This window comes from Arvicola amphibius, chromosome 6 (assembly GCF_903992535.2).
Source record: "Arvicola amphibius chromosome 6, mArvAmp1.2, whole genome shotgun sequence".
Lineage (NCBI taxonomy): Eukaryota > Metazoa > Chordata > Mammalia > Rodentia > Cricetidae > Arvicola > Arvicola amphibius.
This window is the reverse complement of record NC_052052.2, coordinates 54181436-54196644: the sequence shown is the minus strand read 5'-3', so window position 1 is coordinate 54196644 and position 15209 is coordinate 54181436. Positions and strand designations below refer to the sequence as shown.

At 35.3% G+C, this 15209-nt stretch overlaps 1 long non-coding RNA gene across 1 annotated transcript in view; it reads right to left on the bottom strand.

The window, feature by feature from the left end:
* Positions 1-1143: 1143 nt before the first annotated feature.
* LOC119817798 overlaps positions 1144-15209 on the bottom strand; it is a 79150-nt gene continuing 65084 nt past the window's right edge. The window contains exons 3-4 of the long non-coding RNA XR_005285945.1: positions 3513-3678; positions 1144-1687 (exon numbers count right to left, since the gene is read on the bottom strand). This is a non-coding gene — a long non-coding RNA (uncharacterized LOC119817798). The remainder of the gene's footprint in view (positions 1688-3512; positions 3679-15209) is intronic.

The following is a 15209-nucleotide window of genomic DNA, read 5'->3' as shown; positions in this document are numbered from 1 at the left end:
ACCGCAAGGAGCTAAAGCCAAATTTCTTCAGAGAAAAGTAGGTCATAATGGGTAATGATCAATTATTGCCTCCTGTTGTTTAGGCAACATTCCATGTTGGTGATATTAATTTTTCATTTGTATAAACAACTAGAGTGTGTGTGTGTGTGTGTGTGTGTGTGTGTTTTTAAAACATGTATATGTAATTAGTGTTGCCTGAGGAATCATACTGTGTATCCTATTCTGATACTATTCATTATCATGTAACTTGTTTCCCTTGTTCTCCATCCACGGCATGACTGCATACAAGTTAATTATTCATGTTAATAATGGCCCTTTAATAATCTCTATGTTTGAGCTACTATGAACATTGCTATACTTTACATGAACATGTCTGCTCTTGTTTACCATCCACTAACTTCTCAAGTGTATGATATAAAAAAAACTGCTAGGCTATGGAACATAAGTATCTTAAAGTTAACTTAGAAGCTGCCCCTGCTTTCCAAAGTAGTTTGCCAGTTTACTTTTTGTGATGGTCAGTCTTCATTTTTGAATTAACTGGATTTAGACTTTCCATGAAATTGGTGATGTGGGTTTTTCAAAAAGTTTTAACTCAAAGGAAGTCTACTCTTGGATGTGGGTACCAACAATGAAAGGTTACAGGATGGAACTGAATGAAAAGGAAAGTGAGCTGAGTGGGCATCTTCATCACTCTCAGATTCCTGACAGTGCACACATTGTGATTAGCCATCTCTTCTTGCTCCTGCCACCACCTAAGTGGTATCATATTCTATCTCCTAATCCATGAACCAAAATAAACCTACCATTTCTTAAGCTTCTACAATCAGGCATTATGCCACATTATGCCTGGGTGGGAACGAATGCCCACCCAGGAATATATGAGAATATTCCTTCATTTTCTTGCTTGTGGAATTAGGTGACTTTGACACTGAATGGCAATCTGGTTATATTAACTGTGATGAGGTGTTTTCTACTGGAGTGTACTGATTTCCAGTATATATATATATATATATATATATATATATATATATATATATATATATATTCAAAATCTACAATCATATCCATACTTTTAAACTTAGATGTCCACTTAATCTTGCTGATGGAAAACAAACCACATTATTTCTATCCAAGCTTCACATCTTTAGCTTCATTTGAACTGTTTTTATTAACATTCAACACATACATATTTTAATAATCAAAACCAAACTCCATTTTCCCGGGAGCAAATTGCATAGATATTTTCAGAAACATTCTTATATCCCACTCAATGGCTAAACATAAAATTTTATTATTCTTTTCCTAATAAAAACAGAAGAAATATCAGTGTCATTTCTGTTCTATTTTACATAAAGCTGTAACAATGCTGAGAGTGTTTATAAATCATCTCATTGCATTGTGACTGACCAGATTTTGTTTCTTTGTTCAACTCTGGGAAAAATCTAAGAAGAACCCTTCCTAACATGACTTGATTGATTCCTTCCTGGACACGGGAGCATGGGTATACAAGCCACACATCGATTAGCTCAGCTTGGGGCACTGGAACAGGCCTGGCTTGCGGCTCTTCCTCCTTTATTCTCAGCATCTTCTGGTTTCCTGGACAAGATGTCTGATGATTTTCCTTTTGTTACATTGTTTACTGTGAGGTCAGAAAAATCATCCTGTTGTTATCACCCCTATTGGAACTCTGGACCAAAAAAGAGAAATATATGTCTTTGAACATGAAGGCTGTGTGTTTACTGAGACATCACTTTGTTGACTTATGGGCCGATTTACTATATGGGAAAGAAAGTGGTGTATAGGAGACAGTATTTTAAAAGGAAGATATTTATCTATTGGCACTTCCTGAGTACCCTTATGTGCCTTCTTCACACAGTGCTTCTAAGCTCAGTAAATTTGAAGAGAAACTTCTAGATTCTTAGAAAAGTTCTTTGCTTTAACCTCTAATGTTTCAACCTAAGAAACAAATGGTCAGGGCATTTTCACAGTGTCTGTTTTTGGAGACCTTGAGCTAATCATCTAACTATTTGAGATTTTAAACCAGATACCTTCTGAAAGTGTGCAAAACTTATGCCTAGCTTCTGTACCCTTCCCTTCATGAGTGGTTCCTTTCCTACAGAGACAGGAAAATCACAGGTGTTGTCTCACCCGGTATGTAAATGGGTTCTGATGGGGAAGCTCTGCTAACCAATCATGACTAGTTAAGGCATGGCTACCTGGAGCCCAGGAAGAAAAAACTGGGACAGACCAGGTGTGCGCTCTCTCTGGGCGATTTCCACCTGACACAGAGGAAGTCGGACTTCCCATTCTTGTGGTGTGAGTTCCCCCTTATAACAATTAAAAATATAATTGTTTATCTTTAAGCTGGCCTGGTTATTTCCCGAATCGAGCTAGCCTCAACAGGGTTCAACTTTTCAAATGCAAGAATGCAAAATGTAGAACTATAACTTTTTCAAAATTAACTATGAATAAATCTTTCTTCCCCTAATAGTAATTTAATGAATATTAAATATTTGGCTCTGAATGAGGATATTATAGATATCATTGATTTTCTAAGGCATAAGAAGAATTATGCATGGTCTAAGTTGGTTTCACTTATTCAGAGAAACTTCCTTTTAGAAGATTCAGTTCCCATAACCTTATAGATCATTGTCCCATCAGTCATCAACCTGAATTACTATGCATATTTAGATATGTGTATATGTATAGTTTTCATTGGTCACTTCAAGTGCTCCATTATAGTAACAGCCCTGTGTTCTCTACACACGTATCCTCAATGCCTAACCTGTTTTGTAACTATTTCACAGATGAATGAAGACATAGTCATAACTGATGTAATAGAAACATAAGCTAACATTAGGAGGACACTGTCTATCTTGACACCTCTAAAATTTTTCCCATGGAAGGTAATATCTTTTGAGTTATGAAGGAGAGTTCCAAGTTAAGAATTCCCTATGATGATAATGTGGTGTTTAGATTTTCGTGAATGACAGAAGAAGAGAAGGCAAAGAGGAGGCAAGTATAAAATGGAAAAGGTCCATAGATCTGAGCCATAGTATTTTCAACTTTTGAATTCTCCAAAGACTGATCCTTTTGGCACAAACATCCTGAACATAAGAGTCATGGCATTTTTAGATCAGTTTGTCCAGGCAGATAACATCTCGCTATCAAAGGTAAGTCTTGCGGGAAGAGCAACAAACAGGCAAGGTAGAGCAGACTTTTACAGACTTAAATTGATTATACTCATTTGAAATAATCAAAAACCAAACCAAGATGTGCCTTCCTCAAAGCAGAAGGCAGAAGAAACAGTCCTTGTCATCCTTCTGCTTCTTAGTTTTGTTGATCACTCTCCCCCCTTTAAATGATAGGTTTTATTTTTTATTGTTTTTTTTTTTTTCTGAACATGAGAAAAAAAATCCCGAACCTCAGAGAGCTCTCCTCAACATACTGGAGAAATAAGCTGGATGATGTCCACACAAAAATATAAATATAAAACTAATGTTGTTACTTACTATGCTTCACAAAACTCCAATCATGAAGACTCTCCTTATCCAAGGTCTTATTTTTTTCTTTTCAAGGATGGAACTTTAAATTTGAATAGCATCATCTGTATCTGAAAGTCTAACTTGCAAATAAGAACTGCCTTCCAGCTTAAAGTCCATGAAACACAACATTAACCTGTGAAAAGAAAACACGGTGAAGATCTCCTGAAATATATACACAGCATGTTAGTGTTACAACACTCTTGTGAGTGGTTTGTGAAAAAATCATGATAAGAAAATAATAACTGATAAGGTGAGCATAAACTTGAGAGTACTTTTCCTAATTAATCATGGACTGTTGTAGTTGGAAGGAAGAGAAAAGGATATAAAACTTAATTCCTTTGGATTGAGACATGGAGAACAACCATTTAAGATTAAGGGTCAGGTAAAGGGAAGGATTCAGATAAAACCAAGGTCTGCAGTGCCCCTGACCTCAGACTAATAAGTATTTTGTAATATTACTAGGACAGGTGCTAATGCAAATTACTGTGCTGAGTGATACATAAGGCTTAAACATTTTGGCCCAGCATACACTTATTAATCATTTTTTACCACATTTTTGCCTAACTACTAAATATAACTCATCCCTTTCCATAATATTGTTGTGAGAATCAGTCATATATGAATTAGAGGAGTCCTAGACAAATTAAAATACCTGACAAATTATATCTGTCCTCTTGTACCTCTAAACAAATGGAAAAGGTAACGATGAAACTCAGGAAAGGTATTTTATAGCTAACCCAGGAAGATAAGACAGCATCTTTACTCCTGTCTTCAGAGATGATGACATAAGTTCTGCCGGTTAGAATTCAGCATCTTTATCACAGTCTTCAAAGACTCTATTCAATGGTTTCCTATAGAGACAGTTCTGCTTTGTCTTCCTTCCTTCCTTCCTTCCTTCCTTCCTTCCTTCCTTCCTTCCTTCCTTCCTTCCCTCTCTCTCTCTCTCTCTCTCTCTCTCTCTCTCTCTCTCTCTCTCTTTCTATCTTTCCTTTTGTAGTGAGATGGGTTGTTTCAGAATCCCTTAGTATCTCTCATTTTCAATTATAAATCCAGAACCGTTGGCACCACTCCAACAGAAGTTTCTTTGTCCATAACAGCCAGTGGCAGCAGGGACCATGGACATAAACATGAACCCAGCATGAATCACCGACATCAACATAGCCTCTGGTGGTAGCATGGACCTCAGCCATGAACAAAGTCTCCTGAGGCAGCCCTAATTTTGAAGGAAATAATAGATAGTTCATTTTAGAGCCAACTTTTACTGACCATAGCCAAGGAATAGAGATTTACATTACTTAAAATTCCGTGATCCATTTTCATGAAATTTTTCAGTTTTACAGAATAAATAAATCATAATATAAGGAAAGTTTAAAATACATTTATGGACACATCAGAGAAAAAGTTATTGAAATATGGGAAAGATATTACTAGAGAAGTAAGATGTTATCTGATAGCATTTTAACTTTTAGGTTCATGGAAGCAAATTGCTGGTAAGTCAATAGATCCCAAAGTTTTATCTATTAGTACGACACAGGGGTGAGAAAGGAATGACTATTCCTAAGGACTAAAACTAACCCAAGATAAGGCTAATAGTGTCTATACCCCTAATATCTGAATCTCTCAACATTATTTAACACCTAGATTATACACAAAGTGGACATATGTGTGTGGGCATTGGGGATTGTGAATAGGTAATGATCTTGAACATATATTGGCATTGTTGAAAATCAAGTGAAATTATTCAAATGAAGAATTGTATCAAAAAGAAGGCTGTTACCTTAGGGGGATTGTTGACTGAACTCTCAAGATATTTAGCCATCCACGTCTTCTTAGGTTTTCTTTTGCTGTGAAGAGGCACCATGACCACAGCAATTTTTTTGTTTTGTTTTGTTTTTATCTTTGCTGTTTTGAGACAGGGTTTCTCTGTGTAATAACCCTAGCTGTCCTGGAACTAGTTCCTTTGGACAGCATTGTCCTTGAACTCACAGAGATCCTCCTGCCTCTGCCTTCTGAGTACTGGAATTAAAGTCATGCACCACCAATACCCAGTCACAGAAACCATTATAAAGAAAAACATTTAATCAGGGTTAGCTTACAGCTTCCGAAGTTTAGTCTATTATCATCATGGCAGGACATGGGAGCACACAAGCAGGCATGGTGCTGGAAAGATAGCTAGGAAATCTACATCTTGATCCATAGGCATCAGGAAGAAAACTGTAACACTGAGCATGGTTTGAGCATTAGAGAACTCAAAGTCCATCCTTACATTGACATACTTCCTCCAACAAGACCATACCTCCTAATAGTCCCTCACCTGTGAGAACCATTCTCTTTAAAACCATCACAGAGGTAAGTGTAAACAAAGACAAAAATACCAAGATTTGTATCTGTCTTTTAATTACACCATTGAACTCTTCAGAACCAAGTTGAGAGTTACTGTTTTATTAAAAGTAGTTTCTAGGTCATTATTACACATCTATGGTATATTATAAGAGATGAGCATAGTCTGGATTTGCATTTACTCTTATACGTACTGAATTGCCTTTTCTTCCAGGACATAAATAATATTGAAATAAAGATATTAAACTCAACATTAATTCATTTCCAAAGACACACAGAGGCTATTTTAATTACAGCACTGTTTTGTCATTCAGGCATATTCCTAGCTAGCTCTTACATCTTAAATTAATACATTTCTATTAATCCATGTATTGCTACAATGGTGTGGCTTACCAGTAATGTTCTGGCACCTTTATCTTTTAGTGGTTACATAACATCTCTTTGACTCCACCTACTCTCTCTATATATTTCTATTCATATTTCCTGCCTGGCTTTACTCTGCTAAGCAATTGGTCGAAACAGCTTTATTCATCAACCAATAATAACAACACATATACAGAAGGACATCCTACATCAATGAAGTGAATAAAGAGCAGGGAACAGGTTATTGTTAGGATTTTGAAGAATGTAGAGTGACTGAACAGACAGGCAAAATGAAATGCTCCCTGTCTTTTGTTAGGATACATGATGGCTGTAGAGCTTTGTAGAGGATACTGGGAAATAAACAGGGATTGATTCACAAATGGAATTTTCCAAACACTTTCCTTGATAGCTTTATTTATATTTATTGTATTGCATTGGCTAATTTTTTTCTAATCTAACACAAGCTAGGATCATCTGAGAAAAGGATTCTTAACTGAGTAAATTCTTCTATCAGATTTGTCTGTAGATAAGACTGTAGGATATTTTCTTGACTAATGATGATTTGGGAAGGCTTTGCCACTATGTGGTGCCATTCCTAAGAAAGTGGTCTTGAGTTGTAAAGGGAAGCTAACCAAGTACATCATTGGAATTGCTACCAGTAATCAGTGTTTTAGATACTTCCTCTCTCTGCTTCTATTTCAGTTGTTATCCTGACGTCCCTCAGTGACAACAACTATGACCTGCCTATGTAAACCAAATAAACCCTTTTCTTCTCTAAGTTATGTTTAGTTATGATGTTTTAGCACAGTAAAAGAAATGAACATGAACTCTACAGCTTGGACGGGCTCACTGTGAGCCTTGTCAGTTTGGTTGCTCACCTTCCTGGACTTAGGGGGAGCTGGGAGGACCTTGGACTTAACATAGTGAAGGGAACCCTGATGGCTCTTTGTCTTGGAGAGGGGTGGAGAGGGGGTATGGGTGGAAGGGAGGGGAGGGAAGGGGGAGAAGGAGGGAAGGAAATGGAAGTCTTTAATAAAAAATGAGGAAAAAAAAAAGAAACGAAACTAGGACCCCTGTCTTTTTCTCTAAAGACTTAAACATGTTCTCATAGTAAATATAGTTCTCAGGATCATCAGAAGATCTATGTAGAGCTGTAATCATTTTATTAACCCTTTAATTAAATTAGAAAAGAAATCAAAAGCCAGCTTAAAAGCACTGTGATATGGATGGGGCTCTTGATTATAGTCTCTCTGCATTTAATGTTGGCTAAGGAGAGTTATGTGATGCAGATTGTATTGTGTCAATAAAATCTACATATTCTTCAGGATTGATATTGATTTTATTCACACAATACATATATATCATATACACATACATACACATGTATGTAACAATAATTAATGTAAAAAGGAGTCATGGATATATATATATATAATGTATATATCCTATATTATATATATTTTATATATATATCCTTCAAAGATTGAGGAAAGAGAAAAAATTTTGTAGTTACATTACAATTCAAAAATAAAAGAATTTTAAAAAGGAATATCTCACAAGAAAGAAATGAAATACAGTGTCTCCTTTGCTGTAGTCATAGGGTCATAGGGTGCTCCAATCAGTCTCCAGACACTAATTGTGCCCAATCAGTGTGACTATGGACAGCTGGTATCAGCAGCAGTGACTTCTTTTGTATTTAAAGGAGTATATGAGTTCAGCATAAGCTTGTTTGGGGGATTATTAGGAAGTTAGCGTTAGAATTCATTTTACTGTATTCTGTATTTTCTGTTGTCTTTTAAATGTACACTCCACATAAACTGAACATAAAGTTAGACGTAAAGACAGCGGCTTCCCAGACACTCTGAACATTTGTGGTTCCTTAAACAAGAGCGGAAATCAAAAATCTCACAAGAAAAAGCACACACATTAGAAAAAATGTCTTTCCTTCTAATCAGTCTTAGACCTAGGAAAATTTGCTAGAAAATGTGAATCTTCTGTGCAGAAGAAATGTCATATCTTTGCAGACGTGGAGACCGAGTGTAACTGCTGATGCTTTTGGCTGAGATTTAGCAAGGGACAGTCTAGGCAACCAGACCTGTTTTCTTTTACACACAGTTTCAGTTCTTTCTTCCCTACTTTAAAAAATGCTCATCAGCCGGGTGGTGGTGGCGCACGCCTTTAATCCCAGCACTTGGGAGGCAGAGGCAGGCGGATCTCTGAGTTCGAAGCCAGCCTGGTCTACAAGAGCTAGTTCCAGGACAGGCTCTAGAAACTACAGGGAAACCCTGTCTCGAAAAAGAAAAAAAAAAACTAAAAAATGCTCATGATTGGTCATCAGAGAAATGGGGAAAAAAGAGCTTCTATTATAAATGTTTCTTTAACATAATAAAATCAGCTCAGAAAAAGTAACCTTTATCTGAAGGTGCTGAAAGTGTCTGTGGAGGCTTGAAGATTTCCTTCCCATAGTCTCAGATATTTGGGCACCTGGTCCACAATTGTGGAAAGTTTACAGAAATCTAGGAAGAATAATCTTGTTTGAGAAAATACAGCTCTCAGGATGGATTTTGAGGTTTCAAAGTCTTTCACCATTCCCAGGTCCCCATTTGTTCTTAGTACTTGCAATTCAAGATGTAAGCCCACAGATTTTTGATCCTGCCTTCATGGCTTCCCTTTGCCACCACAGATTCTAATCCTTTAGACCATATACCAAATAAACTCTGTCTTCTTAAATTGCTTTTGCCATGGTGTTTTGTCACAGCACTAAAAGAGCAAACAAACTAAGAGTAATAGTTTATACCATCGTCTTGACACAATACAGAATTGCTAAAGTAAGGAGTCTCTATGAGTCAATGAGAAACTGACCTGTGAGTATGTCTTGAAGGCATTTCCTTAATGGTGTTAAAAGAGATGGGGAATATCATTAGGAATATGCATATTAATATGAATATGAATTATATGGGCTCTATCCTAGATAAAATAAAAAAGAGAGATTAAGTTCAGTCCTAACATGCATACAATAATTTTTTTCTCTGCTGTTCCATATAGATGTGGCTAATCGCTCTGTTTTCCTGCCATGACTGACCTCTAATAAGGAGACCCTACCTAGAATTGTAAACCAAATAGACCCTTTCTCCATTAAGAAACTTTTGTTATGGTATTTTATCAAAGTAACAGAATCATACCTAAGGCAGTGAACCACTTCCCAGCACTGAGATCATGCTTTGGAAAACAACAGACCACTAGGTCCACCAGAAACCAGAATTTCCTCCAGCTCTCTGCTGTTTGCTTGATTTTGTTTCCTCTAGTTTTTCATGGTTTGATCCACCGGTCAGAAGAACTATATTTTGCTTAATGTGATAGTGAATGAAAGACTATTTGCCTGCTGTATTCCAGCATAACTAATACAATTCAATCACTCACATTAAAACCATTACTTTTGGAATGACAATGCCTTATCTGGGAACCATTGGTGTCCCATGTGGTTGTCTATGGAAGACAAAAAAGACATCAAAATGCAACTTTGTGATAGTGTTTTTGTACAACTTGATGAGAAACAATAGATTTTACTCAAATATATTTTTACTTTGTTGATCTTAATACTCTAGATTCTTGAAGAAACCAAATATAAACTGATTGCTCTAAAATTGAATACATTTTATCATGACTAACCTTGTTACCTTGAGTAGATTTGGGAATGGTTGAGAGATTTGTAAGGTACAGTTTTTTGTGTGCCTGTGAGGAAATTTCTTGTGACGGAGTCAACTGGATCATGAGGGCTCTCACCTAATGCATAATAATCCATTGGTGGACAAATACTTGAATAGACAATGTAGTATGGATGTAGTGAGATTGAACTTGGTGAGGCATAATTAGAGGAAAGAGAAAACTGGCTTGTGTCCAGGGACTCCATCTTACCCTGCATTCTTTTATTATACCTTTGATTGATTCTTCATGTCCACCATTAGTTAACAACTTCCTTTTCTCATGGTCCCATTCCTACAGTGTTCTGACTACCAACAAACAACATGGGGACCAAGTGAGCTTTGAATAAAATCATTGAAACTATTAGCATAATAAACCTTTCCAAATTAGAAGAGTTTCTCTCTTGAAAAAAGTGACTACCACACACCATTTTGAAATACTATTACCAACTGCTCCCAAGTCTAACAATGTAAGATGTGCGAATAACCATTCTAGGACATAAGGTAAAATCATTAAATGATATTCGAAGCAGAAATTAAGCAGAAGTCATGTGTGCTTCTTCTAAAAAATATTTATTTATTTATTTATTATGTATACAATATTCTGTCTGTGTGTATGCCTGCAGGCCAGAAGAGGGCACCAGACCCCATTACAGATGGTTGTGAGCCACCATGTGGTTGCTGGGAATTGAACTCAGGACCTTTAGAAGAGCAGGCAATGCTCTTAACCTCTGAGCCATCTCTCCAGCCCCTCGTGTGTGCTTTTAATTGCTAGAATGGACTAGCAAATTTCTCCTGATTGACAGGGTGTTTTTTTCAGACTATCCGGTTGTTTCTTGCTGTGAACTGCCACTCACTGACATTAGATATCTACTCTACAAAAATGACTTGGGGGAAAAAAGGCACATTTTCCTGATGGCATTCCAAAGAGCTGGTTCAGTGTCCTGAGGAATATTCTCTTGAGTTTTAGAGGGTACATGAACTCAAAAGAGCATTGAAATAATCTAAAATCATAAACTTGCTGAAGTCAGCTCTCTAAAGCATGTCAAGGGGTTGTAGTCAGAAAGAAGTTTATTACTTTCCAAATAATATGGAAATGTTTTTGTCTAAGTTGAATACTTTAGATCATCCCAGGAAAGATACTTGAGAGTAGAAAACTAAAACTCTCAAGAGTAGTATTTCATTTAATATAAGGGATTGAAACATAGACTAAAATTGAACTTTAATATGAGAGTTGTCAAAGTATGAATACCAGGAAAGCACTGAGTGGTGTTTACAATAGTGGAGAGGATATAAATTGTACATCCAATAGAAAGGGACAAGCTTCTATACTGTCAGAAAAATATGAAGCCAGCCAAGATACTCAACAGGCACATTATACTATTTTATATGCAGTCTCTATTTATTTAAGTCTCCATACTTCCTAAGGGATATCTGTGGTACAGTTTTACTGATTTGTTTGTTTGCTTTTAAACAAAACCTTACTCCATATTCTAAGTGGGCATTTAATTTGCAATTCTCAGCTCTCCAAATGCTGATATTACAGCATCCACTTAGGTACCTGACTTTCACAGACAATTTGCTTTTGTTTGATTTCTCTTTGTTTAATCTTTGGTCATAATTCAATCAAATATAAGAAACTGATTTGTGAAGGTCACCATGGATAGAGAGGAGCTGTAGGTCCGATTATCAAAGAGAAGGGATACTTGTTTCTAAAACTTCTCAATGTTTTAATCCTCAACCTTTTAAAACTATGGGTATTTGTTGTATCTTCCATTGAAGAATTTAAAAATGTTCAAAGTAATTCAGTCATGGATTACCCATTCCTTTTGATAATCTGGTGTGTTTCCAATATTCTTTCGTTTAGAATGCTACTTCCTTATACAATTCAGATCAGATATTCTTTATACTACTTTGTATCCTGGTTTCTTTTGCTCTCATTAAAAGATTTCAGTACAATCTACCACCAGTTTTTATGAATAAAGATTTATTGTTCACAGCTGTATTCATTAGCTATGTATTGTTTATTGCTGTTTCCCCCATTGCATTTAAAATTTATGAAATTGAGAGGCTTCAACAGAGGCTTCATGACCTGAAAATTTTAAAATATTCTGTTAGCCACTACACAAATAAATCAAAGACCCCAAATTAAAGAATTTTATCTCCAATAGAATTAGAATTTTTTTTACATTATTCGTAACAGCTTTGTAACTTTGGGTGAAGTGCTAAGTCTCTTAGAGTTTCTTTAGGTTTATCTGTTTTACTCAGTGTGTGTGTGTGTGTGTGTGTTAATTAAGTATGAAAGTGCATATAGAAGGTACTACATTTTCTACTAATATGAAAGTTTGATAGGATTTTTACAAGGTCCCCTGCCTCAAATATTAAAATGTGCCAGCACCGGGGAGCAGTGTTGCTTTGCTGATTTGGTTATTCCGTAGATTGCTTCTTTTGGTTAAGAGAACTCCTGTGTCCATACACTTTCTAAGAGACAGGACTGAATTCCCGGGGAGCTCCAAACAATTAGTCATTACTTGCCTAAGGTCATCAGAATATTCATTCTTTTGTTCATAAAGCAACATGTGGACATGAAAAGACAACAACATTATTGAGAGGTATTGCAAGATTCTTAATGTGGTGATGCAATTCCTCCTTGTTTATTTCTACTATTTATCTTATTTTATACCTAGTCTCTAAGAAGGAAATACCACTGCATACTTAGATGAAAGCCTATAAAGAAAAATCAAAGCACTCTATTGCTTCCAATGATCAGTTTCCATTTCACTCCCATATCATTAATTTTACAGACAGAAAATATAAGTCCTGCTTTTTCTTTGTTTTATCTCATCCTGTTTAAGTTATGTGACCAACCATCCTAGAATTCTTACCTTTCTTCTACTAGACTGACAGTTTCATACTGAAGTTCAGCAATAGGCAATGAACAAATACCTCAATGTTGCCAGGTATCAATTTACAATTGTGTAATTTAAGCTTCTCCCAATACAAAATAAAAAGCATCAGAGCATATTTCAGACCTAACACCACATATTCTGATACTTCTGCAAGGTTCCACTCTACAGATCAGTGCTCTCTGGCTCTCACACTCTAACTCACTTTTTCTCTCCTTGTGGAATTAAAAGGTTCTGAATCTTCTGTATTATTATTCTGAAATATCAAATTTCTATATTTATCAAGAATATATTCCTTTCCTTCATTTTCTGTATGTTTTATTCCTTTGTATTCATTTGATGTGATTATGCCATCATGCTTTTTAGATATATCCTAATACTTTTGTACATTTTTGTAACTTCTGATTGGGAGATAATATCAATGTTCATAACAAGAATTCAAATAGATGTATATTTGGGGTATTTTCATGCATTTATATTAAACATGCTTAGTAATGAAATTGCAAGAAGTGTATATATTCAACCTTAACAAGATTTCCATTTCCAAATTAATTATATTAATTTCAACTCCTATCACTAGTGTATATAACAATATTTGCAAGTGGTATATAAGTGTTCTATTGCTTCACCATCTTATTAAATACTATTTCATAGTGGTTTTAATTTACAGTTTTAAAATGAATAATCACGTGGTGTGCCTTTTAAATTGTTAATTGGAAATTAGTATACATTTTAAAGTAGCTGTTCAAACATTGATTTCATAAAAATTTATTTTATTATTGATTTATATATAATATATATAATATAATATACAGTATAACATAATATAATGCTTCCTACATTTTGAAATAAAAATCTTTATGCATTTCCTAATCTCCATTCTATGCTTCATCACCCTATTTGACTGATTTAAAAATACAGGTTATTAATAATTAGAAGACAAATTATCAGTAGCTTTCTTGATTTTTAGATGTTATCTTCTATTAAAATGTTCTGGATTATCATATAATCAGATGTATTATTGTCTTTATCCTAGAATTTTGCTATTTTTAACAATAGTCCTACTGAAATTTATGTTTGTCTGCATGTGAGCATGAGTTCTCATGCATGTTTGCATGTACAGACTCTATACCCAGGTATTAACCTTTTCATAGCTAATCAGCTTCCCACAGAGAACTTGCTTCTAGTCTGCTCTTTAAGAAATTCAAACATATATAATTTTCAGTAATGTTTTATTTTTTATTTATATTTTAGCTGCTTTACTTGTCACTCTAACAAAAACATGACAGAGGTATTCCCATAGAGAAGGACTTATTTGACTACTGGTTTGAATGCAATTTCTACATGATGGAAAATAGTATATTGGTAGGAACACCATTTAACTGTGTCACTAGGAAGTTGAGACTGCTTATCCAAAGACTGGAATGAAAGTTTGGAAAAGGATATAAAGATTGAAGCCTGTTGTCAAATACTGTCTTCCACCAGCTAGGCTCAAAAGTTCCGATATTCTACAGCCTCTTAAAACAATTCCACCAACTGAAGGCTAAGCCCATAATGTTAATGGGGATATTTCATTCCCAAAATATGATATCAAATCACCAATTTTCTTTAGACTATTGTTATTTTTCAATGATTTGTTTAGGTGATAAACTGCCATCCATCATCTGCTTACTATCTCTGGATAGTTTAAACATGTTTTAAGAAATAACACAATGTAAATTCTTGCTTCAAAATTATTTTTAGTTCATGCATATATCATTGTCTTGGCTTTATAACATTTTTAATTTAGTAAAAGAGATGTTTTTCTCTATTGTATAGATAATATGGATTTTGTGAATAATTATCTTTTCAATGTTTTCTAATGAAGTACAGAAAATGGCCGTATCCATCCCATCCTTCCCAGCTGCTGATAAGATTAATGTCCCGATTAGCACTTTCTGAGTTGGATTGGAGGTAAAGATGACTGCATTTGGCAACACTCATCTCATTTGCTGACATCTTCATTAACCTCTCCGATAAGGAAACCATTTCACAATACAGATTTCTCAAGGCTAGAGATTTTATCTCCCATTCACCTAACAGTATTTCTGCACATATGATGCCTGCAGGTTCAGCTCCAGCAATTGTACTGAGATGCTCTGTCCTTTTGTCTTTCTTGTTTAAAAGATGACAAAGAAAACCAATTATTTCATGGGAACTAGACAATCAGAATTTTCAATAGAAATTTACACATTTTCAGATTAGAAAGAAGAGGTGAGAATAGGACAGAATTCTCAGGATACAAAGAGGGAAAGCAACTGGCTGAAAATCTGGGAAGAGCAGGTCGTCAACCTGTTTCGAACTTTATCAACCAG